Below are 24,995 nucleotides of genomic sequence, written 5' to 3' on the forward strand. Positions count from 1 at the left end.
TCAGTATTCTGTCTACATGTATGTCTGCAAGCCAAAAGAGAGAACCAGATCTCATTACAGATGGTTGTGAGCCACCATGTGGTTGCTGGGAATTGAACTCAGGACCTTTGGAAGAGCAAGCAGTGCTCTTAACCACTGGGCCATCTCTCCAGCCCCAAAATTCCTGTGACTTATGCTGCTGTCAGGATAGAATAAAAGCTGGAGATTATGGATTTTAGAAGTTGGGAAGACACAGGAACAAATTGTTTTGTGGGTGTTAAAAATGGTGCAACTATAGTACTAATGAATGAAATTATTAAAAATATTAAAATTTTAAAAATATATAAAGGTTATATTTTAATAGACTGAAAATGCAGTTGCTTCTTCCCCAAAGTAATCTATTATTTCTCAAATGTTCTCAATCACATCTCCTCTGGGATGCAAGAAAAATTTACATAAGACTTAGACTTCATGGTCTCTTTTGCCCTGCAGCTTTCATATACAAATATTCCAAATTTTTAGCATTTGGTACCTTCCTTGATTCTTTACTTATCTACATATTCACCCTCATTTTCACAGACTTTCCACTAAGGAACTGCAAGCAGATATTTCAGCCTTGCCACATGTTGCCTTGAATATAAACAGTAGCTTAAAATTGGAGAAGCTTCCCTTACTCCAAAACTCCTATATTTAAAATGCCTTCAAGGATCACAACCTGTAAACGACACCAAGGAGTATTACCAGCTTGGGCAGTAGAGTATATCCTAGAAAACATTTGTAAACTGCCGGAAGGCTTAGCATATTGAAAGAAACTGAAAGGCTTATACATACAGTGTGCCGTGTTCTCTTCAAAGCAAGGTCTTCCAAATAACCTAAGCCTAAATCCAGCCAATAACAGGTGTGATATATTCAGTTCCTTAAGGCCAACATTTTTTTTCTAATCTTCTTAGTAGTACAAATCTCTTCAAAGGACGTAATTTTCCTGCCCAAATTTGCAAATGATTCTTTAGGAGGTAATGTTAAAGTTTCGTGGCTACTTCTAGTCCAATTTTGTTTTTACATCTCACTATGAACATATCTAATCAAAGACGTGAACAAAGAACCAAATAAATAAAAACCATGCCACAGCCCAAATCCTGAATTTATAGAGAGGGCATTTATTCAGAGCAATTAGTTGCTGGGAGCCAGGTAGGCTAGTGTCAGATGAACAAATGGATGTTTGTCCAACAGGTCTCTGAGAAGCAAAACCAGGGGTTATGGTCTCTCACTATGCGAGGACCGATAGACAGCAAGACAACACAGAAAACTGCTGATACCAGGTAGTTTGCACGCACTCTCCTCTCTCATGATACTGATGATTCCCTTGGTCGTTTTTAGTGTCACTTGGTCAGTCATGGATTGGACAGATGTCATCATTCCATGAAATTCCATTGTATTCTCCAACATTTTACCCTAGTATCCTTTGGGAATTGATGTTTCTCAGGCTTTTGTATGATAATGTTGTTTTTGGGAATGCATTCCTACATTTATCATCTTTGTGTTTTGTGAGAACAGAATGTGTCTGGCTTGATATTTAGTCAAGCTAGCAAAATGCTGAGCTTTGTTTTTGTTTGTTTGTTTGAAAATTGTTTTGGTGTAAAATTTAATGTAAGTGAAAGACCCTCAGAGAGGACCTTTCCTCTCTGATGAAGACCCCAGAACCAGGACACTCCGAGACCAGGCCACAGGATGCAATTAGCAAGAGGTTTATTGAGTAAACACAGGTACCTGCGGGCAGCAAGTCTTTCGGAGGACTTGCGCGCCTGCCAACTGGAGGACGGGCTTTTTATAGGGAAGAGCAAAAAGCAAGTTTACAGAAGCAAAAGCGTGGTTATCGATCGACCGGAATGAGGCGGGGGCATGAATGGTTTCCCCTCTTAGCATGGGTGTCAGCAAGAAGCAAGTTTACAGAAGCAAAAGCGTGGTTATCGGAATGCGGCGGGGGGCATGAAAGGTTTCCTCTCTCAGCATGGATGCCTGGCAACAGTCATCCTGTTCCTATCTTATAACTAACCTGCTTTGTTGACATCCTATCTTATTGACATCTTGCCTTGCAGTCTTCCTATCTCTATCTCCTGTTCTCTCAGGCACCTGGGATGTTCTTACGGGAGCAGGCTGGCTGCTGATCCGGGGATTTGTTTAAAACAAACAGGACGTTCCCCCGGGAGCATGCTAGCTGCGGGTTTTGAGGAGGGGGTCTGTGGGGTCTTTCATTTCCCCCTTTTTCTTTTTATTATTGAGTTAAATCTTTTACTCAAAGCAATTACAGAACCTTGGTATCTTGTTGTGGTAACATGTGATACTGATGGGTCAGTACTAGGGCCTGAATGACTGACAGCCTGTCTTTTATAAACTGGACCAGGCGGTTTAAGATGCAGGGCCCAAACAGGAGAATCAGAAGGAGGATAATCAAGGGACCCATCAAAGAAGACAATAGAGTTGTAAACCAGGGAGACTTATTAACCCATCCGTCGACCCATCCTTGCTGTGATTTGAACAGCTTTGTCTCTGTCTTAACCTCTCTCTAAGCTTGGTCATGGATCTTCTAACCAATCCAGTATGGTCAGCATAAAAGTAACATTTTCCCCTGAGTGTAGCACAAAGACTCCCTTTCTTTAAAAGTAACAGGTCCAGGCCCCTCCTGTTATGGAGCACCACCTCTGAAAGATTTGCTCAGACAATAGCCATATGAAAACTAGTACAACTGATGGGACAAAATAACTTATACTTTACAGAGCAGTATTGGGAGAAGATAGTAGAACATCTCTAGGGTGTACATAGCTCTTAACAAAATTATCTGAATGAGGCTTGAAAGTAACTACATGGTAGACATTGTGAACCACTGTAGACCCGAGAATAGCACCCAACACTGTGGCAATAATAGTCTATTGACTACAAAGAGCTTAACTCATCCCTAAGAAACACATGGATGCCTTCTCATAAGAGGCAAGTTCAGTATTATGAATACAAATCTCTTTTGCTGTAGACACCGGGAGTGTTGTTCCTCAACTCCAGAGAATGTGCCGGAGAAGTCAGTTTCGGTCCAGCTGGCACCACATGGCATCTACAGGTTTCCATTGCATCCTGTAGCATCAGCTTTATCCAAATGTACAGGGTTGTGTCCATTGTGAGAACTTTAACAAACAATGAGAGAAAATACAATACAGGATGACAAATGTTTAAAACAAAACAAAAAGCCCTAAAACCAGAGGACAGCGAATAAGGACATAAATATCTTTTTGAGACTGACTTACTCAGGCTTTACATTTGTAAGTACAGCATTAAAAAAAAGTTTTAACATCCCATTGACATCTATTTTATCATATATTAAACCATATCTGTTTATCTTTTGAAAGCCATATCATTTCATAACCCCATAGATTAAAACAAGATTTTCCTGTAGAAAAACAAAACCTATCAAGAGGTAAGGAAGCTTTAGGTGTGTTTGCTTTTTCTCTGAAGTTATCTGCACAAAACGGTCTGATCTGGAAAAATCTCAAACTGTAAAAAAACAATTCCTGTCAATAGGTCCCAGACACACAGTGGAGGAACAGAACAGAATTGCCTTTTGCTTCTGCTGTCTGATATTATGCTTCAAAAGACCCTAAAAAAATGAGCAGAGCCCTGTGGGTTTCTGACTCTAGGAAAGAAGAGCCTTAAAGGTGATGTAAGCCCACCTTATAGTGGATGTGCCTGCCCTGTGTCAGCCTTGAGCTCAGGATTTCATCACCAGGGTCAGCCACTGTGCAGCGATTGCCGGGGTGTTTTGAACCCAGGACAGGACAGGAGGGAGGGAGGTCTGTCCAGTCATTTTTGCTGGTCTCCAGGGCCAATTATGTCAATTTGTTCTTTTAGAATCTTATTTATCCTATCTATCTGACCTGAGCTTTGGGGTTGGTAAGCTTAAGTTCCAATTGATCCCCAATGTCTTGGCCACACCCTAACTTACCTGGGCAACAAAGGCAGGTCTATTATGGGACATGATTATCTTGGGCATCCCAAACCTTAGGATGATTTTTTTTTTTTTATGATCTTCTTAGCCATTACATTGGATGTCTCAATCTTGGTCAATGTATGATGGCTGTCTTCTTTGGCAAATGTGTGGCCTCCTGGAGGCTCAAAATTTCAGCAGATGTCAACAGTCCTTTTTGTCTGTATATTGCTTTAAAGCATACCTGCTGTTAGTATAGACGTTTCCTCTGCCATCTGTAGAGCTTGTATCAAAGCCACAAGTTCAGCATTCTGGTCAGGCCGCCATCCCTGAAGGGAGGTTACTGGCCCAGATCATTTGCTTCCTGTCCACCAATGTTTCCCCCGCCTTCCGCTTACCTTCAGTCTTGTGTACCTGCTTAGCTCCGACCGCCAGCCTTGTGCCCCTGGCAAGCTTCGCCCTCATTTTCGGCTCTGCCTGGCACAGCTTAGCCTGCCATTTTGCCATTTGCCTGTCCTTTATGCAGATGCTGGTAGGATCCTTAGTCCATCGACGTCAGCCCAGCACAGGAGCAGTAGTCTGGCACAGGAGGGCACCTGTGGTAGCATGGTGACTGCTGTATCACAGTCTGACATGGGTGAGGGGAGCAAGACTGTAGAGTGAGCAGTCAGAGCTCATGCAGGCTTTAGAGCAAGCACAGCACCAAGGCAGTTGCTAGGAGGTGAGGATTTCTTCAGCGGTGATGGCAGGGAGAGGTGGTCATCCTGGTGAGGAGGGCGTGGTAGAGGCAGAGGCAGACAAGCAGCCTGCGTCTCCTGCAGAACTGAAAACAGCAGCGAAAGCAAAAGTCCCTCGTTTGGTCAACAAAAGGCTTTGGTCATACATTCAGAAGTGACCAGGGAGGAACGAGTCATTTATTTGTCTTTTTCCCAAATTTCTAGTTCGTAAGGTGTCCAGTTTGTATTCTTTACTCAGTTCCAGTGTTCCTCTTCATTTGTCTTTGATCTTCTGTTGCCCAGGCTCCTAATCTGTCTGAGTCCTATCTTTCTTTTGCTTCCCGCCTCTCTCTCTTTCGCTTCCCTTTCTCTGTCCCTCGTTTAACATTTTTTTTTTTGGTCTCTCCAAATTTTACTAGGTATAATCTTGTGACCTATCTACTTGCTGTAACTTTTTCTTATATCTGATGTTGCCTGTCCTATGTAGGCCATGGCTACTGCTGTCTGCTGACCTTCAGAGGTTGGGTAAAATGCCTGTAAACTTTTATTAATCATTTAAGGAGCATAGATTGTAACTGGTCCCTGGAGAACCTCTCTTACCTTGGCTGAATTAGTGGGGTGCCTTGCAGCCCCCCCTGAGATTTGCCATGAGCCCAGCATTTTGACTGTCAGTTTCTCCCTTTAAGAATTAATTAGACATTATCATGTAGAAGAATGAAGATAGATCCATATTTATCTCTATGCACAAAACTGAAATCCAAACAAATTAAAGACCTTAACATAAAACCAACAATATTGAACTTTTTATAGAAGGAAAAAAAGTTTAAAATTCATTTTCAAACACAGCCTCAGTGGCATAGACATTGAGAGAAACAATCAATAAATAAGATTTTTAAAACTGAGACGCTTTTTGTATAGCAAAGGATATAATCAACGGAATGTAATATCAACCTGTAGAATGGGGAGGTATCATGAGACATATAAGGAACTTAGGAACTTAATCCTCATAAGAACAAATATTTCAGTACAATTATGTCACAGACCAAAACTGTAAATTCTCAACAAATGAACTTGAAATGACTGAAAGATATTTAAAATTTGCTTAAATATAACATCCTTAATCATCAGGGAAATGCAAATTAAACAATTCTGAGATTTTATCTTATTCCTGTAAAACTGACCAAGATTAAAAATATCATTTGACAATTTATGCTTACAGCTACTTTGAACATTAGCATGGTGGATTTTCAGAATTAGATAACATATTACCTTAAAAACTTAGCGACATCCTTTATATTATCATTGACAGAATCTGAAAACAACCCAAAATGCACCTTTTTTATATTAATAATAAATGAGAATCTTTGCCATGTTTTTTTTTAAAATAGCCATAAACATTATAAAGAGTCAAAAGGGCCATTTTAACTCAACCTCATCATTCAGTAACACCCCCTTTGCCATCGTAGTGGGGTGAGAGGCTTTAGCAGATCTTTGCCTTGTGGGGCAACTCGGGGCCCCCACCTTATCACAAGCATTGTGAGCAGACAAGTGTTAAATTCAGATCTAAACATGGGCTGGCTTAGAAGCTCAGCTGGGCTGTTCATATGGCCCTGGCCCTGTGCCAGGCCTTTTACAGCAATAGTTCTTGAAGACAGTGTAGTCCTGCATCCATCTAAACAGAGCTGGGAATTTACTTTCCTCTGGACACACTGCATAGTAAGAAATATAGAAACCAACAATCTGTAGGTTTTTTTATAAGCATATTATTTTAAAGTGACTTAATTTAATTTTCCCAATTTTTAAACCAGAGGCTTTTACCTGGATGCAGCACATGATGACTGGTATAGAGCATCCCCGGAAGACAGATGTTATCAGGGCTGGTAGGCCCTTTTAATGTCAGCTTACTCCATTACCTGCCACTCCTGAATCCACATTTACCATTTACCAACAGCCACAGGGATATTTACTTGCAATCTCTTGCCCTACTGCCAAAATGGAAAGGTCCAGGTTCTTTAGGGGACCTTTGCTTTTTAATAGGGTATCCGACCCCAGAGAAATAACCTACTGTAGGTTCCCAGGCTTACTGGGTCCTGTGGGGAGGAATTAGCACCAGCTTGGACCCAACTGGCTGGCATGTGTCTCCACAGGAGGCCTTAGTTCTGTGACCCTGGCGTTAGCACCAGCTACTTCCCCTGGGCAAGGGCCACAGATCTTTGGCACAAGGTTTTACATGGCATTTGCAGATGGGGGCTGCCATTCAATCTCTAGCACCTTATTTTCCAGGGAAAACAAGCCTTCTCCACAGGGAACCCCACTGGGGATCCTCCCAGGACCTGGCTTCAGTCTCAGCTCTGTCCATAGTGAGCTCCTAGTTGTATAGCACAAGCTTCCCATACCCCACCTCAGTACTCACAGCAATCTAGCAGCTTTTCTCTGAATGGGATTCCAGAGGCCCCAGGAGGAATTCCTTCCAGGGAACTTGTGAGATCAGGATTGGTCCACCGTCTGGAAACCTCAACTCAGTTCCTCTTTAGCCCTCACACTGTCAGTAGCAGCTGTGAAGACCTTTGCACTGGCTGTAGGGGGAGGGAACACCTTGGACTGTCTAAGGCAGCCCTCCTCCCCCAGTCCTCCCCTGCGGTGCTGGTGGACTTCAGGTCAGCAAGAGAGGACGTCACTCTCAGCACAGGGATTTCAGGGGGTGCCCACAGCTGCCCCCTTCTCTGACTTGGGCCGGGGTTGCTGCCATGCCCTGCCCTGCGTCCTGCTGAGAAGTTTGCTCAGAGGCTGGTTGCCCGCCTAGGCCTGGCTCCAGGCTGTGCCGCAGGAGATCACAGCCCTGCTCCCTCCCCCCTTGCAATAGCAAGCAGGGCAGTTCAGCAGCACAGCCTCAGCAAGGCACAGCCTAGAGAAGTAAAGGAGGGGCAGACTGTCAGCATTCCTTTTGGATTTTCATAGAGTTGGGGTCAAAGAGGTGGTTATTTACTGCCCCATGGTACCAGATTTAGACTCGAGTACAAACAGATATACAAAACAAAGAACATATTAAGCACAAAAATACACAGACAATACAGATGCGCCGGCGCGGATTCCGCGTAATGCCGAAAGCAAAATTTCAGACGGAGACAATGGGAGTCCAGACCTCCCTTCTCCAACCAGATCCACGTATCTTTCGGACACGGGTTGAGCCCCGAAGGCTCCAGACGCCCCTGGAACGTCTTCCAAAAGGCTGCGAGGGAAAGTCCGAACTCGTCAGTTCCTTTCTACCTCGCCAGATTCAGAGCACTCAGATCTGAGCGTACAGAGCTTAACAAAGAACACAAATGACACAGACACAGACTAACGAATGGGTGCTGGCCAGCTTACCTCCCGGTGGTGGATCGGTAGCTCCTGGGTGAAGGTCTTCAATTCCCGGCCCATGCACCAAATGAAAGACCCTCAGAGAGGACCTTTCCTCTCTGATGAAGACCCCAGAACCAGGACACTCCGAGACCAGGCCACAGGATGCAATTAGCAAGAGGTTTATTGAGTAAACACAGGTACCTGCGGGCAGCAAGTCTTTCGGAGGACTTGCGCGCCTGCCAACTGGAGGACGGGCTTTTTATAGGGAAGAGCAAAAAGCAAGTTTACAGAAGCAAAAGCGTGGTTATCGATCGACCGGAATGAGGCGGGGGCATGAATGGTTTCCCCTCTTAGCATGGGTGTCAGCAAGAAGCAAGTTTACAGAAGCAAAAGCGTGGTTATCGGAATGCGGCGGGGGGCATGAAAGGTTTCCTCTCTCAGCATGGATGCCTGGCAACAGTCATCCTGTTCCTATCTTATAACTAACCTGCTTTGTTGACATCCTATCTTATTGACATCTTGCCTTGCAGTCTTCCTATCTCTATCTCCTGTTCTCTCAGGCACCTGGGATGTTCTTACGGGAGCAGGCTGGCTGCTGATCCGGGGATTTGTTTAAAACAAACAGGACGTTCCCCCGGGAGCATGCTAGCTGCGGGTTTTGAGGAGGGGGTCTGTGGGGTCTTTCAGTAAGAAACAAATATTTTTTCCCAAAGGTTAACGCTGAAGGGTGGGAAATCACATGCTTATTTTATATTTAAATTAGAGATTCAGGCAAGTCACTTACCCCTTTGCTGTTTTAGGACCAAATAAGGCTTCAGTTAGACCATGACAATTAGTTCCTCAGCTTTAAAATCTTCCTTCCACGAAGTCTAGGAATATGGACAAAATGGATACAAGTTACTGGCACGAAGTTATATGAACATCCCCCAGTCCAATGAACAATAGTCCCCATTCTATTGAATCCTGTGAGTTGTGCCTTCTCTGTCCATATTCTTGCCACCATACTGATCTTATGAATATTGCCATATTATCCATCAAATTCTTTTTAGAGAATTCTAACAGTTCTCCAAATTACCTTTTCCATTGTTCCCAAATTACTTCACAATTCAGTTACAAGGCATTCTGAGTATTACCACATATCCCAGCTATGACTCTACTGTTCTGATATAAATTTTCTTTACTTGTTTATTTATTTTCCATCATTGTGAGTAGTACCTGAAATTCATATGCTTCAGAAGTTCCAGTCTGAAATCAGAGACTGTGTGGTCAAGGATGTATTATAGTGCAGTTTACCGTGGTAGTAGGGTTGTGTGCCAGAGGAAATTGCTTATGGCATATAATAGGAAATGCTACCCAGCTACAAGATAAGGAATAAAATAAATCTTTCCATGTTATGATCCTATGAACCCAGTCCCACAATCTAAATACCACTTTCCATCTTTCACCACCTCCCAATAGTTATATTCCATTAAGAATTAATTGAAAGTTTTTCCTATTGATTATCTCAGGTCCCTCAGGTTCCAATCACTTCTCAATCCCTAACACACACACACATTATATATATATATATATATATATATATATATATATATATATATATATGGATATGGATATATTTCACAAGTTAAAAGTGTTATTTATTTATTATATAAACCTAAACATTTTCAGCTTCCTATTAAAACAAAGCAGTACCAGAAAAAATATTCACTATTATTTAGGAGGAAAAGTCCCTTACTATCTTTTAAGATAGACATGCCACTTAAGATACTTATCTAGGCAAATTACATTTGGTTTGCCTACCTATTACAATTGAAGACTGTGACATTTTGAATAAGAAATCTACCGATACAAACAAGGCACAATATTAAACTTTTTCTCTGAAACCTCTTTTTTCAAAGCAATCCAATATAACTATATCAGTTAAAATATCACACATTAAAATGTGATTTCAGAGAAGCCTAGATGGTTAAGAGCAACTATAGACAGAGACTGCTCAATTGATTCCTGACTGCCCAGACCGGAAACAATCAAACAAAATCTATATCAATTAAAATGCTTTCTTGTCTCTTAGCTTAATATTTTTATTAACTAATTCCTACATCTTAAATTAACCCATTTGTATTATTCTATGTATTGCCATGAGGCTCATGATTTGCTAGTAAGATTCCAGTGTCTGTCTCCTTTGGCAGCTACATGGTATCTCTCTAACTCTGCCAGCATTTCTGCTCTTTCTCTGCTTGAAATTCTTGCCTGGCTCTATTCTGCACTGCCTTAAGACCAAAGCAGATTCTTTATTATCCACTGATAATAAAACATATTTACAGCATACAGAGGGGAATTCTATATCAATTACCTCTATAATGTAGTTAATTAACTTCCAAATTAGATTAGAAGAGAAAAGAACATTCACGGTTTGTGCTTAATTGGCATGAATGTTTTCACCTCACATGCCCTTTCTTTTTGTTTGGCTTACCTGGTTATACTGGTTCAAGGGAAATTTTCTTTCCCACAAGCAAGGTAGAAAATTTTTATATTTTTCAATTCAACTTTTTCCTTTTTAAAATTCATTTTACATACCAATCACAGTTCCTCCTCCCTCCCCTCTTTCTGTTCTTCCCACCCATACTCTCCATTCCCATCCCTCCCACCTTCCACAACTGTCCAAGCTTGAAGTCCATGCATCAGGGAGGAGAAAGCCTCCTATGGGGAGTCAACAAAGACTGTCATATAGAGTTGAAGCAGGGCCATGTCCCTTCCCATTTCATCAAGGCTGAGCAAGGTATCACACCATAAGGACTGGGCTCCAAAAAGCTAGTTCAGGTATCAGAGATAAATTTTGATCCCATTGCCAGGATTCCCACAAACAGAGTAAGCCACACAACTGTCACCCACATTCAGGGGGCCTTGTTCAGGCCCATGCAAGCTTCCCAGGTATCAGTTCAGAGTTCATGAGCTCCCACTAGCACCCTTTATTTGCCTCTGTGGGTTTCCCCATCATGATCTTGACACCTCCTCCCCCTAATCCTCACCCCTGTTTTGCTCATATAATTCCTCCTATCTCTTTTTAACTCTACTCCAGGAGTTCTTCCCAGTGCTTAGCTACAAATCTCTGCATCTGTTCTTATCAGTTACTAGATGAAGGTTCTATGATGATAATTAGGGTAGGACCTAGAAAAGCTAGGTAATGAAGAAGACCCTAAAAGGGACAGCATGGATCACCATAGGAAAGGGAAGTAGATAAGATCTCCTGAGTAAGCTGCTGGTGGGAGTGGAGTGGGAGAAAGAAGGGAGGGGATGAGAACAAGACTGAAAATTTCAACCACAAAAAAATCAATTAATAATTTCTATTAAATTGATATGCTAGCTCTTATATATAGACATTTTTATAGATGTATTGAAGGGAAGGAGGAATAAGAAATCTGATAGAGCCCATGGTAAATGGTATGAGTCTAGAAAATTAATATAAGGAGAATATAAGGTAAAGACAAAAAACACTAGAAGAAGGAATACTGGGTATATGCAGTTTAGAAGGTGGATTCCAGCCTTTTCCTCTTTAAAACTTTGAATGTTACATTTTCCAGAATGGCTGATTCTTGAGAGAGAGAGAGAGAGAGAGAGAGAGAGAGAGAGAAAGAGAGAGAAATCAAGCAATCAACTTGATAATGATTTGATCATTTATGCTTGCAGTATCCCCTGTTCATATTAAATCCACTGAAGTTAATTTGAAGAGCATAGTACTACCAAAGTATAATAATTACGCTATGACAGCTATTCTATTATGAAATATATTTAACAATTAATGTCATGAGTTAGATTAATTGCACATCATTTAAGTAGAACTGTCTCGAATTTCAGCAAACGCATTGTTAAACTTTGAAAGAGTTTTCTATTTATGTTTAGTTATATTTTATGCATTAAATGGAAAAATATTTTTAAAGTCAACTTTATTATCAGTAATTCTTTTGTTTTCTAATATTTTCATAAATCCTAAAGTTATACAAAGTATTCAGGACACAATATAATGTCACATGATGGAAATTACAGTTTGTGTCTTCTTAATACGTATGTTCATTGCAATGTCACTGAAGTATGTGACTGTTTCATAGAAAGAGGAATAGCTAAGAGAGTTATTGGTAGCAACATCTATATAGGTCTAGATTAGAGCATTTGGCTAAAATTCACATAGCCCTTGATTTGATTCCCAGCCTCAGAAAAAGAGTGGAGAGAGCAATATGTGAGAGATTTAAAAAAAGGGGGTAATAGAAATAAGGGAGAGGAATGGAGGGAGATTAAATGATAACTTAAGTTTAGTTTAGTATTCTTATCACTGAACATCATTCTAAAAAATACTAGTTTCAAAGTAAGCAAAATTTGTATTGGCAGATTTAATTGAAATTTTAATCAATATTTTATCTCTTATATTTACTTGGACATTAAATTTCAATTTCAGAGCCAGCATTAATATAAAAATGGTTCTTTACTTATTCAGAAACAATAAATATATTTGATATATAAAATATGCATATACACATATATTATATACATATAATGTGTTTAATTGTCATATTCCGTCCTCTTGCCTAAGACATTTAGATGTAATAGTTAATGTTCCTGAAGGTTTTGAACCATGGAATACTTCAGAGAAAGGTATTTGGCTCCTAAGATTATACTAATTCCTTTGTATCATACAATCATATTGACTATTCTATCTTAACTCCATATGTGATTTCAAGAAAATATTTCAATAATACAAATAGAAAATGTCACCTACTAAACAGGTGGAGATGTACTATGCCGGTTAAAGCATGCTGACCAGCACTCCACTAACTTTTTCCATATGGCACTATTCTTAAATACTTGTTCTTGGTAACCACAGTATATGTTTTCTGCATGCACTTGAACACGATTTTATATGGTTTATATGTTTAATGTCACTAGCCTTTGATTTATACATTTTTATTTCCAGGCTACCACAACAGATTAAAAGGTTTTGTGTCTAAATACATTACACATCTTATTGCATTTACAAGACAAAAACTTTGATTATTTCCAAAAAATACGGCCAAGAATTCTGCTCACTCTTCCTTTCCATTTTCTAGTAGTTTGAAGAGAAATGGTATGACCTTGATAGGAGTGGGAATGTAGAGCTTTTGGTACTATGAGGAAAGTGTATCTATCTATCTATGTGTATTTATATCTCTGTATATTTAGAATTAGAACATTAACTCATGAGTTTATTTTTCTTTCTTTCTTCTTTTTTTACATTTAGCTATTGAATTAAAGACAATATTCAGGAAACTCAGAATATTGTAATAGAAATATTTTTAATTTTAATATAGATTAAAAATAGGTGTAATATTGTAATAGAAATATATTACACTTATTTTAAATCTATATTTCCAATATATTTATACCAAATATATTTGAGTAAAAAATGCCATATGTTGATGTGAATTTATATTAATTTTGGACATTTTTCTGTTGTGCATTTCCAACACATATAAAGCAGAAAATTAATTCTCGTGACACTGAGCCTGAGGAATAAGTACTGTGATAGGATCTCTGCCCCAGTTTTTTTTATGAGGATACATTTGTAGTCCTTATGTGGATCATACACATAATATATTGAGCAAACATTTTTAACATGCATTTGATTTATGCTGAAAGAAAGTTCCTACTACTATATTTTGCAGTTTAAAACATGGCTGCAGGTGTCCCACTATGAGGAATAATTTTTAATGCATTTTTCTAAACATAAGAAATAAGCAGTGGAGTTGGGAGGTTCAAGAATAATTCCAGATTTTGCTGAGGTATTGAAAATATAGTAGTTCTTATTTGTTAAATGCGGTTTTAAGAAAATGTTCCAAAAATGCTGATGATAAATGGCATACGCTGGCATAATCTCTCTTACAAGGTAGTCACAGATGTGCTTAGGAAAGTCATAAATAGAAGGGTATTTTCTATTTGCAATTCATTTTATAAAGCAGAAGTATGGTAATCATAATGTTTCAATTGAGTGGATGATTTGTATGACTGCAGAAACAGCTTGCTTCTTCCCTGTGAATCTAGCAGTTTCTAAGTTTTGATTGGTGGTAAAAGAAACCAGGGATAAATTGCCTATGCAGTCAGTGAGGCATGACATAAGTTTGGTCATTTCAACTTTTCCTTTCAATTCCATGAAAGAAATATTAGAAAGAAAATGTGTTAAAAATGCATGCATAATGACATGTTGATTAACACAATGCAGGACAAAAAAGTGAAGAGGGTAAGAAATAGTTAAATAATATTTGCTTAAGCCTATGAAAAGTCTTGAACAAAGATATTTTGTTAATCTCTTCAGCAAAATCTATTGTTATGTATAACATGCATGTGGAATAATGTGAGAGGGGCTGTATGCATGGGCCAAAGTCTGAGACCTCAACGATAAATTAAATGCTGAGTTTTATCAGTCCAGTGATGGACAGGAGTGTTTAGAGTAAGTTATCATCAATTTTTTCAACATTTGCCACTATCCTTACACCTTTTGCACACACACACACACACACACACACACACACACACAAAAACACATCCTCTAGCATGGACATTGTTTAAGCGAGGGGATGAAAATTAAGAAATTCTGTTGAGTTCCATTTCTGTCTTTCCATGAGCAGTTTTGTGTTTTGGTGCTTTAGGAGCCATCCTCTCATGTGACATGGATAATATTAAATACAGAGCAGAGCAACTATGATAGAGGTAAGAGGGTTGACTATGGAGGTTTGATGGGGACTAGATATATTATCTGGTCGCTACTGTAGAGGTCAAATCCAAAAGTCCTGTGGGCATTTGTGTATACTCGCAATGTCCAGAAAGTGCCCATAGTTGGCAAGTAGTGACAATGACTCCCGACTAGTGATTCTAGGAAAGAATTGCGATAATTTATGAGTAAAAGATTAGTAAGATAAAATACTGAATGCTCAGACAAAGTATGAAACCAAAAAATGTCAAAAATACCACTGAGTTAATATTATATTGGCCATCTACTGCTGGATATGAGTCCTGCCCTACAGGACTTGTATAGCCAAGGAGACTCTGTAGGGGGAAAAAACCCAAAAACTATATCTATATTCTCATTATTGGAATAGCTTTTAGCTTGGGGATGGAAGCTTGTGCCCACTTTCAAGTTGAGATCTAGAAACTCCTCTCATTTAACAGTGTGCTGGCTCTGTGTATTCTGTTGTCGTCTCTGTGAGCTCACACGTGGGTCAGTTCTCTTGTGACTAGATGACCTTGTTCCCTTGGTGTCTTCCATGTTCATTGGCTCTTATAATCCTTCTGCTTTTCAGAGTTCTCTAAAACTTGAGAGGAGAAAATTGATGAAGACATCCTACTTGGGCCTGAGTGACCCCAGGTCTCTCACTCTTTGTACATAGTCCAGCTGTGCATTTCTTTATTTTTTTTCTCATCTCCAGCAAGTGGAAAACTACTGTGATGGTGGCTCATGAGCCATCTATAGGTACAGCAGAAAATTGTTAAGAGTCTTCCTATTACTACTGTCCTTTTGAAGTACAGTAATATTTGTTTTTCTATTAGGTTTATCTAATCTCAGGTTCATGGCCACCCTGGCAGTGTTGGGCCTTAAATTTTGTCTGACTATTCACTGGTGTCTTCAGACAGGTCACTGCTGTAGCTAGTTTAGTGTTTACCTTTCTCCTTTGGTATCCAGTACCCTATCAGTAGGAGTGAATTCTCTAGATAGGAAACAATTCTTAGCTTTTAGGTTCTGTGAGTTTGGTAGGTACTGTCAAGAACAATAGGGCCTTACCATTAGTTTGGGAGGGCAACCAAGAGGCTTGGCAATAGCCTGGGTTGCTTGTAGGTTCCATTCATTTGTCCAGCTGGAGCTTTGTCTCTCCTGTTATTTGATGATAACCATTTTGATCACCTTCATATATGTATACACTTTGGAAAGCTATAGTTTACAAGTGTATTATATTTTTATATTACCCTTCATATGAACCATAGCTTTATGTTTTCCTCCCTGTAATCCTTACCTTAGCTCCACCATCTCTTTATTCCAGTTGATCCTTTTATTCTAGCAACCCAGAGTTCATCCACAACTATATATTATACTTCCTATTTCAGGAAAATCACTTCCTTCTATTTTAGTCTCTAATATAACTAACCCCTTTGGTTGAAGATAAAAATTGTACTTACAGAAATTTGAATTAGTATTGGAAATAGTCAAATAAATGTATAAGCCTATGTATATATTCATTATAAAGTAAAAGTGAATTATTAAACTAAACATTTTAGCAATAAAATAGCATTGAAATGAAATCCACTCAGTTTTATGTCATCAGACAATAACTTAGAAGAGTTTTCATAAATAAGTTAGATTTCTTCAAGATAAGATATTAAAAATAATGAAAATATGAGTAGTAGATTTGTAAAATGGCTTAGGTGATCCAATATAGGCCACATTGATATATTAATGGGAAAAATGTTTTCAATACCAGAGAGAAATTTAAATAGAATTAATGTGACTTAAAGGCAAATTCAGATTACCAGACTGAGAATTTGTTCTAAGAAAAAAAAGTGATAACAATAAAAATCCAATTTTAAGAAACTAAAAATGACTTAAAAACATGTAAAATAATGTAAAAGACACTCAAAAGAGAAAACAAGGACCATGTGTGATTGAATCATGCTTTGACAGACTGTTGATTAGTTGTATATCTAGCCGACAATATCAAACACTAGGGAAAGGGCTCAAAGAGCTAGGGCAAATGAACAGCTGAGCTTGAATATATATATACATACAAATAAGGTGCCACACTAAGAATGACATGGAAAATAGTAGGGGGAAGGGCAAAGAAGTGTGTCATAGCAGGACAGATAGGAGGACCAGAATGTACAAAAGGAGAAGGCTAAGCAGGCTCCTAACTATACTCCCTGATTTATATTTGGCCTAAATGGCATTGTGCTACTTTGCAGTAGCAATAGATAGTAGATGAAAATCGAGACTTCTGAACATAATCATGAGGAAAGTGAAAATCAGGGCAAGGAGAGAGTATTTATTATTTTCTGTAACCAAAAAAAGTCACCCAACCTTAAACTTACTAGATTTTCACACGGTTGATTTCAAGGAGGAAAGATTCATAAGAATATTTTATAGTGTGTAATTCATTCTAAGATTTTATAAAGAGGTAATGTTAAGATATTTTATAAAATCAAGTTAATGATTTGAAGTGTGATGTCCCACAGGCACAGAAGTTGGTAGCAGATACACACACACAAACACACACACACGAGAGAGAGAGAGAGAGGGAGAGAAAGAGAGAGAGAGAGAGAGAGAGAGAGAGAGAGAGAGAGAGAGAGAGAGAGAGAGAGAGAGAAACTAAAATCTGGGATACACATTCAGTTGAGAGAGAAGCAATAAGTAACAGTTATTTAATAAATTAGTGAACATGAAATAGAAGACATCAAAAAAATCAAGTATAAAGCAAACACATAAACAACTTGAAGATCAAAATCAGAGTAATTAATTATACCAGCGAGAGAAAACAAAGACCATGCATAACAGCATCACGCTCTGTCAGATTTTAGAATTCTTATGAACCTAGCAGATGCAAAGAAGCACAGGGGAAAGCAATCACAGTACTAAGGCAAGTGAAGAGCTGAGCTAAAACTAAATATGCAAGTAAGTTGACTGGAAACTCACTATGCTAACTATGCTAATCAAGTTTTCTGATGCCATGTGGCAATCCTCCTGCCTTTGCTTTCCAAGTGCTGGCACTACAGGTGAGAACTACTACCCTTGTCTCAACCAATTATTCTACCTAATAATAATTTTATATCCACTTGCTGTTTAAAGTATCCTAAAGAAACTGTAGGAAACATTCTACAAGTGAATAAAAACATATAATTCATCATGTATTAGACATTCTAAATAAAATTTAAGATGAAAATAGAGAATAAACTAATAAATAGGACATAGTGCCCATGAGACAATGACTGTTACATCTAGACATTAAAGAGATAGAAAATGAAGAGTATCATGGATGGCAAGGTAAGATTTAAAACAGAAATCTTCACTGGATAATTGTCAAATTTTTAATCCAAAAAATAGACAGTCGCCACAAGAATATTCATTATCTTTACCATTATTCTTTTGGGTTCCACAAAATTTCAGAAGATTTTCCACTGCTCTTACAAGATGCTTTTTAAAGAGATTGATATTTTCCTCGTAATTTGTACTTTTCTTTGTTTCAGTACTTTTCTTCATGGTTTATTAATATTCTGCTCTAGCTCCATGCAATTTTAAGTTTATCCATTTGCCTCTGCCTTCCGAGTGTTGGGACTAAAGGCATGCACCACCACTACTCCATTCTAAGTTTATCATGTGATATACTTACTATAGTTTAACAAGTAAAGGATTGCGTTAAAAGTATCTATTAATGTCATCATTGCTTTAAGAATCATTTCAAAGCAACTTCCCCTAAAACATCCCAAGTGTTCCTCTTTGAGGGTTCACAGTAAGTTATTATTGCTGGGTATTTCTCTGCTGTTTTCCACATTAGATTGGAAGGGTTATCCCTTAGTTTTCTTAATATTTAACAAAATATAGCATTGTACTCTATTATAAATAGAAGATAAATTATTGTTGGTCAGAAAAGACAAGGAAAGAAACATTCACTAAACATTAAAGAAAATACTGAAACAACTTACCTGAGCTAATGGGAGCCCTCCGACTCAGGCCTGACAGTGGGGGAACCAGCATAGGACCAAACTAGGCCCTCTGAATGTGGGTGACAGTTGTATGTATGGTTGGGGCAGACTCTGGAGCCCCTGGCAGTGAGACCAGGATTCATCTCTACTGCTTGTACTGTTTTTTTGAACCCATTCTGTTTGAAGGAATACCTTTCTCAGCCTAGATATAGTGGGGAGGGCCTTGGTTCTGCCTCCAAGGGATGTGCTAGACTTCGGTGACTTCCTGTGGGAAGCCTTACCCTCTCTGAGGAGTGGATGGGGAGTTGGGATAGGAGAGAAAGGTGGAGGGAGGAGGAGGAGGGAAGAGAGGAGGAACTCAGATTGGTATGTAAAATGAGAAAAGATAGATTTTTTTAAGTAAATACATTTTAAAAAGCTTTATTGAAGATGGCAAAAAATGTTAAGTACACAGATTCAACATAGGAGACGAGAGGAAGTGCGTGCAAGGCTATATTCTTTACTCTTCTTGTCCTTGGTGGGGATGCTGCTTATTTCAGTGGTATTTGGAGCAGAAAAACAGAGGTGCATTGGTGCAGTGCATTGGAGTCAGTGTCCTGAGCTCACAGCAGGGTTGAGAAGCAGAGTAAATTGACACAAATGGAAAACAAATATAAACACCATGTGCCCATATTAAACAGTGAAAGTAAAACAAAACAAGAAATCAACTAATCATCCTAAAGTGCTGTTTGAATACCTAGAGCAAAGTAGTGTGCAAAACCACTGAATTTAACTAAGGATGTCTTTCCATATTTCTAGTTTTAGTGAGACATATGATTCTTCATTATCTTCTTTTGCAAACAGTAGCACTTTTCTATGTTATATGAACAATCTTACTCTTAAATCTGGTGATATTCTTTTACCTGTAATTTGCCTTTAAAGATGATTTAAAAAAATCTAAAAATACATATACAGATTTATCCATGAATATTTCATTGTGGTATTTTAGCATTTTCTTGAACTGCTTTTGAATGAAAAACAGTCTACCTGAGGTTACAACAGATTTAGATTACAGATTGCTTAATATTTTTTAAAAGTACATGGCAATTTCCTATCCTTTCCTTTTGCAATAATTTGCAATCTCTCTAAAAGATAATTTATAGATATTATTTATACCACTTTCGCTGTGTTTCAAAGCTGCATTTTGAAATACATTACACAAATATTGAAAAACAAAATCCTTGTTCTTCTGGATATATTAGTTTTATTAGCAGTATCTGTTACTTGCAACGTATCACATGTATTCTTTTTATAAAAGTTCAAGAGCAGGAATAAATCAATCGTAATTTACTTGACGAAATTAGCCAATTTGACCATACTTATAGAACAACTCCATAGAGTAATTACAGGCACATGATTCAGACAAACAGGGTGTATATTGTGATGTTGACATTAACTAGATTTCTATGATCTGTGTAAGTCAATGAGAATCAACTTCCTCATCTATAATACAGGGATAGAAAGAGTAGCAAAATTCATTGCAAGATTAAATTGCATATAAAGTTTGGGTATGTCAGATTACATTTTATACAATTGGTAACAGCAATAATTCTTAGCCCATATATCCATCTGAAATCTTGACATCTTGATATTTATTTTTAAAATGAAGTAAAATTGATACTTAGTTTTCTCAAATGGTTTAAAAGTGGTGATGCAATCCCTTTTTGTGTGATCATACTCCAGATGCCCAAAGTTGGAGCTTGACTATCTTTAATAAAAAGGAGGACAAGTCATATTGTGAGTGTATTTTGGGATGTCTTATAAGAAAATAACAAAAATAGAAAAACTCCTAATATCTGAATTCTGCAAGTCAATCTAAAGGAAAATATACAATATATAGAAACCTTAGTAACTCTTGAGATAGCTGATGGTAGAAGGGGTTGTAGTTGGTTTGAAATCCCTGCGATTTGTAAAAGCCTCAAGAGCATATAGTGGGTGCTTCTCCTTTTTCTCTTTGTGGTTGCCATTTTGACAAGTTACTGGGAGATGATCAACCATGGCTAAAATAGTGACTATTTCTTATGAAAAATAAATGATAGAGCATAATATCACCACTGTATGATGTCATACAATAGAATAAAACTGAGTGCCAGTGAAAGAAATAAAAAAAATGCTGAACTGGATTTCATGTTCACAATGTTTCCTGATTTTTCCTCTTGTAAAGTTCTTCCTGGTAGACTTTATGGGAAATTAGGAGGTAGATAAACTGTTTATTCAGTGCACAGTTCTTCAGTTCGTGCACAGAGATGTCAAGATTCCTAGTGCACACCTGCCAAGCCAGCTCTTGCAAGAAGCAGGATGGTTTCTGTATGACAGAAGCAAGTCTAATGAGAACACCAAGGTCCCATTCAGCCAGGGTTGCATAAAAAGGACTTGTTTTTAAAAATAAAGCATACAAGAGCAACAAAAGGAGTACAAATGAGTTATTGCACCAATGATGTATCTTCCACGGGTGAACTGTAAAAGGTATAGAGAACTTGCTTTGGAGTCTATGCTGATATGTATGTGTTATGGAGTGATGAGTAAATATGCTTAATAGATCAAATGACTATGCCAGAGTATGGGAGATGGAAGAGCTGACACCCCTACTATGTTGATCTTCTGGAGCATTGTAACCTCTGCAAAAGAAAAATCCGTTTCCCATTTTTTTTCAATTTTGAATTGTTTCTTTTCTTTCTTTTTTCTTTTTATTTAGTCTTTTCTCATACAATAGAACCGACTGGAGCCTTCTGTCTGTCCACTCCTCCCCTTCCCCCACCAGCCTTTCTTCTCTCCCAGATCTACTACTTTTTCTTTTCACTTCTGGAAAGAGCAGGCGTCCAAGGGATGTCAACCAAGTATACTCTAATGCCGGATGCTGCTTCTGGATTCATCTCACGCATGCTTATATTTTCCACTTGTATCTCTTTGTATGCTTAAACTTAGAATCCAACCTGTAGTTTCAGTGTTTATCTTTCTACCTGGGGGACCTCTTTGCAATATATCAAATACCAGCCAGCCTCTATTCCCAGGCATATGAGTACAAAACAAACTGGCCTGTAAGTCTGGTTGCCCAACCTTTCAGTTGCATCAAATGATAGTTTATGTAACAGCAAATTGTTTTCCATAAGCAGTTGTGTTTAGATCCCAGATCTAAAGAAAAAGCAATTGCTGTTGTTTTAAGCTATTAGGTTTGAGTGATTTAATTAGATTGTAATAGACAAGCAGCTCAGTATATATAGTGTAAAAATTGATAAATATTAGTATTTATTCTTGAGAAAGAATTAGATTTTTACTTCAGTGTGATCTGAATTCACTTATTTTAAACCCTATTCTAATACCAGGTTTCATAGTGTTTTTGAACCACATTTATTGAGTTCCAATTTGCTCTATTTTCATATATAATATCATTGGCTATATTGATCCAGATGTTAGTATTTCCTAGTCAAAAGGGAGAGAAAAAATTAAATAAATTAGCTAATGACAGTATAAAGCCTACAGTTCTCCCTAATGGCAATTAAAACTCTATTGATATCAATTTAAAGAGGGGAAAATATACAAAAGTCATAAAATGTTTTTAAACAAATAGACTGGGTTTCATTAAAGAATTTTCCATCATTATTAAACACATTTGCCTGGAAATTAAGCTTAATATTTTCTACATAATAATCACAGAAGATACAGTAAATAAAACAAATTTGCCATAGGCTAAAGTTTAAATAATAAAAGTTTCTTCTAAAAGGCACTTTGTATTTCAACTCATTTAAGCCTCTCACAAAGAAATAAAATAACCCATCAAAATTGGGGCTCTTGCTTAGTTTACTTTGGTTGGGTCAATGTTTAAGGAAAAACGTCTCAGCTCTGAGCCTATTTGTTAGTATTTATCTTAAGATTCCTTCAAACCCAACAGTCTGTGATTTTCAGTCCTATTACTTGTATTGCTTTTTCTTTCTGCCTTCTTCGTTCAATTAATTTAAGAGAAAATTGTTGCTATTTGCTTTCTCCACAAAATAATTTCATAAGTTCTGAAGTTTCAGATGTATTGTACTAGTACAACAATTACTTGGGGCAAATTTTAGCAATCAGCCTCAGACCCCCTCTGTGATATGGCTTTCAATGCTTTCTCCCGCTTTTATAATTCTCTGAATTTTAGTCTTTCTTTCCCATTTTGCAATTGTTTGCACATTCTATAGACCTGTGATGCTTAAATGCTCTTGGGAACCAACATTTCTGATTACTTTGCTGCTGCATTAAAAAAAGTGTATGTGCTTTCTCTTGAAACATTGAATTGACTTTTCTTTCATTCTGCTTGATATGAATGAAGTGTGGTTATTTCTTTTTGGTCATTAGTGATATTGCTTATTCCTTGATAGGTTCTCTTTGGTTTACCCTCTCACACAAATTCCTTTCTACCTAATTTCAAGAAAAAAATATTTGTTGGGAGCAGTGAGACCCCAGATCCTGAATTTCTTGTAATCCCCTGATCTGAGTGCCTACAGCTGCTCTGAGCATGAGACCTTCAGGAGTTCCTGATAGCAGGAGAGTGGTTTCTGGTGCGTTTGGCTGGGGCGTGGCTATCTCTATATAATCTGCCCCTGAACACAATAAAGGAGCGTTCTTGGGGAATTCAAGGATAACCCGTGTCACTGCCTCTCTCTGTGTGTCTTTGTATTTTAACCTCCAGCCTCTTGCCCGAAGCTCAAGAACTGGGTGCCAGCGCACAAAGCGCTGACAAGAGGGGTGGGGGCCGTAGTGCGCGGCATTTGGAGGTCTCCACTGAGATATCAGAAAATATTGGTTACTAGTTGAGGATTACAGTATTTAATAATTTTTTTTTTATTTTTGGAAAAAAGTAATGTTACTCTTATTTTCACAATATCTCCAGAATTTCTTTTTTAATTTGTTTTGCAAAACAGGTGCTTTTAAGTTTCTAAAGTATTTTTATCAGCTTTTATTTTATATGAGTGAGTATTTTATTTACCTTAAGCTTATGAAAATCAATTGAAATATATCTTCCCCAGCATGAATGGGACCTACCAAGATTTAATCCAGACGGAGACCAGTAACGAAAGGGGCATGAAAATAAGTCCCATCTCTAAACCAGAATCCACCTCCAACTAATAGTGACCCACAAAGAAAAAAAAATATTCTTTTCCTGTGGAATCTCACTGGATTCACAAGGCATTCTTAAGGCCAGGTCCCATGCTCACCTGTAAATGACCAACTCAAATTGTGTCTTTGGAGAGTTTCTCTCTCCTTTCTCTCTGTCTCTCTCTCCTCTCTCCTCTCTCCTCTCTCCTCTCCTCTCCTCTCCTCTCCTCTCCTCTCCTCTCCTCTCCTCTCCTCTCCTCTCCTCTCCTCTCCTCTCCTCTCCTCTCCTCTCCTCTCCTCTTCGCTCTCTCTCTCTCTCTCTCTCTCTCTCTCTCTCTCTCTCTTTCTCTCTCTCTCATCTCTTTCTCTCTCTCCTTTTATCCCCCTCTAGATACTTGTCTGGGTTCTTTAAAATGTTTTTAATCTTAAAGTTGTTTATATATTATGTTTTCCCGTTTGTGTTATTATAGGATTTCCGTGTGTGCAAATTTGTTTGCGTATGTACATTGCTACATGTCTTGTATGCTTTTTCTTTAACTCTCCATTTTCTGTTTGATTGTTTTTATTTATCTTATTGCCTACATTTTTCTTTTTTTTTTTTGATTCCTGTTTGTTTTCTTATGAGACAAAACAAGAAAATAATGGTGTGGATTTTGGTGGGTGTGGAGGTCAGGAGGATGTACAAGGGGTTGGTAGATGAAAAAACATAATTAGAATATGTTTTATAAAACCAGTTCTCATTAATAAATAATAATGTTTATGGATGAGCAGGAAGGGGGGGAATAGATCTGACCCTGAGATTTTGCTCGGGACACCAAGCTTCTGTGTTTTTTTTTTTATCTCTTTTCCCCTCATCATTCTATGTAATTATTCTTTCTCATTTTATATTACACACTGGACTAGCAACTGCTTTAGGGAAAATATTTTCTTGATGCAACAAACAAGCAGCCTCTGCCAACAGGTCAGTCCAACGTGGTCAACTATATCCATGTAAAACCTGACAAAGCTTACAAAGGAATTCTAGACATAAAAGAAGAGAGTTAAGTATGGCTTAAGACAGTGGTTCCTTTAAGAGAGGTTTTACTGATTCAGCTGTAGCAGAAACAAACAAAACAAAACAAACAAAAAATGTGTGGTTTTGAAGTTTCAGCTCCTGGGCAGTTGCCAGT

Source organism: Microtus pennsylvanicus, chromosome 15 (genome assembly GCF_037038515.1).
Source record: "Microtus pennsylvanicus isolate mMicPen1 chromosome 15, mMicPen1.hap1, whole genome shotgun sequence".
In the NCBI taxonomy this organism is placed as follows: domain Eukaryota; kingdom Metazoa; phylum Chordata; class Mammalia; order Rodentia; family Cricetidae; genus Microtus; species Microtus pennsylvanicus.